The sequence below is a fragment of the Pinus tabuliformis genome, chromosome 4_2, assembly GCF_031772625.1.
Source record: "Pinus tabuliformis cultivar Carrire ecotype Pingquan chromosome 4_2, CPIR1, whole genome shotgun sequence".
Taxonomy (NCBI): domain Eukaryota; kingdom Viridiplantae; phylum Streptophyta; class Pinopsida; order Pinales; family Pinaceae; genus Pinus; species Pinus tabuliformis.
The window spans coordinates 120095240-120101674 of NC_142304.1; positions in this window are offsets into that span (position 1 = coordinate 120095240).

A 6435-nucleotide genomic window follows, 5' to 3' on the forward strand; every position below is an offset into this window, starting at 1 on the left:
AAACTTCTACCTAAATTATTTTGATAGTCAAAGTATATAATATTTACTAAGCAATTGAATGTTTTTTTTTTTTTAATACATTGTGAAACAAATTAATCCCACATTCACCCCGCTGTAAAAAAATTTCATAATATTCGCTTTATCATATTTTCCTTCATCGCCATAAAAAATTAACATGTTAAAATTTATTAAAACTGATTAATCCCGCATTCACCGTACGGTAAAACATCTCTGTAATTTCACCTATATACTCCATTATCACTATTACTCACATTACATCAAGGTTTTCCGAGGTTCGTTGAAAGACTTGGAGCGAATTTGTGGAGCAGCTACATTGGTATCAACAACATATTCAATGAAGAATTCTCGCAATTGAAAGGTCAGTTAAATTTTTTTCCTTGAAAATTCTCATATTAAATTAGTTTAACGAAGTAGATTTTTTTTTTAAACTTAAAATTTTTTGTCAACCAAATTAACCAATATTTCCGCCGTGAGCATGGTGGGCCCAGGTCACCCCCATCCTGCAATCGGCCGGCCACCCACTCCCTCTGCACACCCTACCGACCCCCTACCCAAACTCACCCACCCTGTCCCCTCGACCACCCCACCCTCACCTTGCCGCCCAGCCCCATCCCACTCCACCCGCCTAACCCCCGACCCCCTCACCTCCCACCGCTCAACCCCTATCCCAGCCCACCTCCCTTCCCCCTCCCCCCTCGGCCCTCCCACCCCATCCCCTTACCGCCCCCTACCCCCTTCCCCACCCGACTCCCCCTTCCCCATCCTCGTACCCCCTTCCCCACCTGACCCCCATACCCTCCCCTACCCCGACCCCCATACCCCCCTACCCCTACACCCCCCTACCTCCATACCCCCGCCTACCCGTACCGCTACCCCCTTACCCATCCAACCCCCATACCCTCCCTACCCCCATACCCCCCCTACCTACCCCTACCCCCTTACCCATCCAACCCCCATACCCCCCCTACCCCCATACGCCCCCCTACCCCTACCCCTTTACCCACCCGACCCCCATACCCCCCTTACCCCCCTACGCCCCCCTATCCCCTTACTCACTCGACCCCCATACCCCCCTACCCCTACCACCTTACCCACCTGACCCCCATATCCCCCATACCCCCATACCCCCCTACCCCTACCCCCTTACCCACCCGAACCCCATAACCCCCCACCCCCATACGCCCCCCTACCCCTACCCCCTTACTCACCTGACCCCCATACCCCCTACCCCTACCCCCTTACCCACCCGACCCCCATACCCCCCCTACCCCTACCCCATTACCCACTTGACCCCCATACCCCCCCTACACCTAACCCCTTACCCACCCCTACCCCTACCCGACCCCCCTACCCCTTCAGCCACCCGACCCCCATAACCCCCCCCTACCCACCCCCCTACCTCCCCCCTTCCCCCCCTCTCCCCACCCGACCCCCCTACCCACCCCCTACTCGGCCCCCTCCCCCCTTGGCCCTCCTACCCGGCCCCTGCCCACCACCCTTCCCCCTCCCCCACCCGCCCCCCATCCCTCCCCCGTCCCCCACCTGCCCTCGAGCCCCGCCTCTCGCCCTCCGCCCCATCAGACGGCCACCCCGGGCGGGCCGCCGGGGTGGCGCGGGGTGTGGCGCCGCGCAACAACCACCCCAGGCGGGCCGTCGAGGTGGCGCGGGGTGGGCGGCGCGCGGTACCACACCCCGCGCCACCCCGGCGGCCCGCCCGGGGTGACCGTCCGATGGGGCGGAGGGCGGGAGGTGGGGGCAGAGGGCGGGTGGGGGAGGGGGAAGGGACGGGGGATGAGTGTGGGCCGGGTGGGTGAGGGGGCAAGGGAGGGGAGGGCGGGGTGGGTAGGGGCCGGGTGGGGTAGGGACAATGGAGGAGGGGGGTGGGTAGGGGTGACCAAGGGGAGGGGGGGGGCGAGTAGGGATCAAGGGAGGGGAGGGCAGGGCAGGTAAGGGATGGGGGCAAGGGAGGGGAGGGCGAGGTAGGTAGGGGAGGGGCAAGGGAGGGAAGGGTAGGGCAGGTAAGGGCCCGGTGGGGGAGGGAGAAGGGAAAGGGGGGGGGGGTAGGGGGGACCGAGCGGAGCGGGGGTGGGTAGGGGGCAAGGGAGGGGAAGGCAGGGCAGGTAAGGGCTGAGTGGGGGAGAGGGGGGGGGGGGGGCGCAGGTGGGTAGGGGGGCGTGTAGGGGGAAGGGGGGGGGGCAGGTAAGGGCCGAGTAGGGGGGAGGGGGAAGGGAGGGGGGGCAGGCAGGGGCCGGGTGGGGGAGGCCGAGGGCAGAGGGGGAAGGGTAGGGGAGGGGTGGATGGGGGGGACATAGGGGGTAGGGGGAACGGGTGGAGGGCCGAGTAAGGGGGGCCGAGGAGGGAGGGCGAAGGGAGGCGAAGGCGAGTAGGGGCTGAGTAGGGGGTAGGGCGGGGGGGGGGGGGGGCGGCACCCTGAGGGCTGGGTAGGGGGTAGGGCGGGGGGTGGGTGCGGGCCGGGAAGGGGGGTAGGGGGAAGGGAAGGGGGGACTAGGTAGAGGGTGAGGGTGAGGGTTCCGGGTAGTGGGGTAGAGAGGGTGCCCGGGTTGGGCAAGGGGGTAACGGGGTGGGGACGAGAGGCCAGGTAGGGCGGGTGGAGTGGGGGGACCAAGGGGGGTAGGGGTGCTGGGTAGGGGGTGGAGTGGGGGGGCCGGGTAGGGGAGGTAGGGGGGTGCCGAGGGGTAGGGGGTTGGGGGGGAAGGGAAAGGTGAGGTGGGGGGTAGGGAAGGGAGGTAGGAGGGAGGGCCGAGGGAGAGGGGGAGAGGGTGGTGGTAAGGAGGGCTGGGGAAGAGGGTGGTGGGAAGGAGGGTTAGGGGGGTAGGAGGGAGGGCTGAGGGAGGGGGTAGGAGGGAGGGTCGGGGAAGGGGGGGTAGCGGGGTAGGGGGAGGGGCGGCAGGGGGAAGGGGGGTAAGGGTGGGATGGGGTTGCCATCCGATTGCAAGGAGGGGTGGCTCGGTTGGGGGAGGGGGGGGAGGGTAGGGGGAATGGGTGGAAGGGGGGTAAGGGTGTGTTGGGGTGCCCATATGATTGCAAGGTGGGGTGGCTCGGTTGGGGGGATGTGGGGGTAGGCTATAGGGGGTTGGCAGGCGAAGGGGAAGGGGGTGGAGTGGTGTGGGGGTTGGGGGGCGGTGGGTAGCGGGGAAGTGGGGTGGGAGGGGCGTGGTGGGGTAAGCTGTAGGGGGTTGGGGCGTGGGGGGGAAGTTGTTGGGGGGTGGGGTGGTGTGGGGGTAAGGGGTAGGGGTGAAAGGGGGGGTAAGGGTGGTGTTGGGTGGCCGTCCGATAGCGAGGTGGGGTGGCGTGGCGTGGTGTGGGTCGGTTGGGGGCGAAGAGGGGTAAGGGGGGGGGGGTGGGGGGTAGGGGGTGGGGAAATCGCCCGCCCCTCCATGGATGGACGAGGTGGTGGTAGTGGGCTTTTGCCATTTCTTAGTGTTAATATTTTTTTAATTTCAATTATCTGATTATACAAATTAAAAATTTATGATATATTTTCATTGTGGATTTAAGTTAATATGTTTTTGTTATTCACTGATTTATGTGTTTCTATTTTTTAGGAAAATGGCATCAAAGAAGATTTCTGTGAATATGTATGGACCAAAGACTCTTAAAGGTGCATCTTCAAAAAACATTGGTGAACGAACTCCACCTAATCTCATGGCTACAAATCCTTCAAGTGCCTCAAATGATAAGAAGATGATTTCAGACTGGAAGAATTCAAAAGAGTTGAAATTCCCATCAAAAATATGGTATATGAAAGAAAGAGAAATTCAAAATGTGAACATATATCTATATATTGATATACCGAATGAAAATGGAATTTTTGAGCTGATGGGAAGAGTCATAGATATGTGTTCAGTACCGGACACTGAAGTTGTTTACATACTTACAAAAGCTCCCAAGTCACATGAAAGGATTAAATATCGACTAACATATTCATTGTATGACACGAGAGAGGTATCTACAAATTTGTGTAAACAAATCGTAAATGAGATGAAACAAAACATCGTAGTATTGTTATTTATATTTGTATTTTTCTTTCTTGAAAATGCCTCGCTATGTTTTTTAATTTTGTTTTTATTGACATATGATATTTTGTTTGGCAGAATTTTGTTGAAAGTTGTTCAATTAGGTTGGGAGGCATTCATTTCATAGAGCATGATATCATGAAAGTTGTCAGTAGTTTTTACTCAATGTCAGAAGAAGATATGGAAAACAAGAAAAATGTAGTAGTTGATGATGCTACAAAACTACATCCAAAGGATAAAAAAAAAGGCCTCTAGTGGATAAATCTAGCAAGGGTAGACAAGTTACTTTTGAGGGTGATGAAGTTGAAACTGACAGTGAAGCATATGTTGCCATTACTAAAGATGACATTAGAACTGAGAAGAGCCGTAAAATACCAAAAGTAACAACGCCCAAGAATAAATCTGTTAAGAATGTTATGACAAAAAAAAGTAAAGTTGAAGATTTTGAAGTAGTCATTACCAGCAGTCAAGAACCTAGTGAAACTTCAAAAGAAAGCAGAGAAATCGTTACACTAGGAGCTGATTTAGAGGATGGCATTATCAAAACAAAACAAAATGTCATTCGACAAAATTTGACAAAGAAAAACTTAATTGATGGTGGTCGTACATTTCAGCTTAATGTCAGACAAACCTATAAGGCAAGTGAAGGAAAATGTCAATATCAATTCAAAAAGCCACACCATTTGCATGTTCACAACTTGAAGGCATTGATGAGGTACAATCCATATGCTCATGTGGTTAATTATGTGCTTCTTTTTGATCCAGTTCAAGTTCCCAACAAAGAAGCATTTGATAAGTCAAAATGTTTTGAATACAATTATTATGTGCTTGGGGGGAACCATTTTGTAGAAGCTCAAAGACAATTGATGGAGGAATATCCCAATAACCCACGTTTTGAAACAATGAAATGTATCATTTATGCTGGTTTATCAGATACAAAAGCAAAGTTAGTGGCATGGGATCATAATTCAGATAATGAATATAGGATGTCTATGACTTTCATCCAAAGGGTTAGATTTATTCATTGTGAATTTCAAGAAAAATGTGGTGGGGATAGGATAAATGTTACTGCAGATTTCCGAAGGGAATGTTGTATGGAAATAGGCTATCAAATTGACGATAAACCCAATTCAAAAGGTGGAAAACCCAACCTTCCTAGTGATATATTCAGAGGTGTTGATAACATTTTCCAATTGGCATTTAGAATTGGAGATGTTTGGAAGTTGATTGATGAGATTTTCAGCATGTGGGAAAACATTGGCAATAAAAACCAAAAGGTCAAAAATTCTAAGCCATTGATATGTGGCAGCAGTAAATTAGGTCTTGAATTGAAGCAGCTTCCAGAAGATATGACTATCACACCTTGGAGAGCAATGCAAGTAGTGAAAGTTGAAAAAATTGTCAAAACAATATTATCTCGTGTGAAGTCAATGGAATTATCATTGGAGGAAATGTCTGAGGAATTTCAAAAGTAAGTTTGTTGAATTATTTTTATTTATTTCTAGATTATAATTTTCTTTTAAATAAAACATGTTGTTCTTGGTAGTATTTGTTATACATATCATTATATTGACTTTTTCTTACTTTATCTATGCAGTCACAAAGTTTACATGAAAATTCAAGAACAAATGGTTAAATTGTTGAATGAAGATAGTTGGGATGATGTTGTACGCAACTATCCAGATTCAAGTTCTACATCAATATTAAAAGATTTTTATCTTGCATTTAAAAAGGTATCTTGATTTACACATTCATTTTTATTCATCTGTGTACTATTTTTAATTTATAACTTACACATATATTTGTTTATTTTATAAAAGATGAAGAAGGATGATAATGGAGTGCCAACTAGCTTCAGAACCTTTATTGAAAAAATAAAGACTGAAAGACTCAGGAAGCAACGTGTTAAGAATGTTTAACTTGATCCAACTCTTACTCATTTTATTTGGAATGGGCTAGACACTGTTCAATATCAAGTAATACAAGGCAACTGTGAATACATTGCTAAACTCATACCTAAAAGGGAGTATGCCCTAGTTATTGCAGATATTCCCCATGGTTTCAATATTCCAAACATTGACTATGATAGTGACCCTTATACTTATCAAGCTCTTAGTAAAGTGGTTGCGTGATTTGTAGTAGTCACGTCATCACCATTATGGAGATTTGTGACATTTCATTTAGACACACAATTGGCAATGATATTGTCAAGCTTCAAAGGGAAAACAAATTCAAGGATGCAACTTAGATGGTAAGACGTTTAAAATGTATATTTGATTAATGTTGAAAAATTCATTTATGTACAAGTTGATTGAACTTTTACTATTTCATATTACAGGCAAAAGTCAAATCTTCTTAACCATGACGATCAAGTATT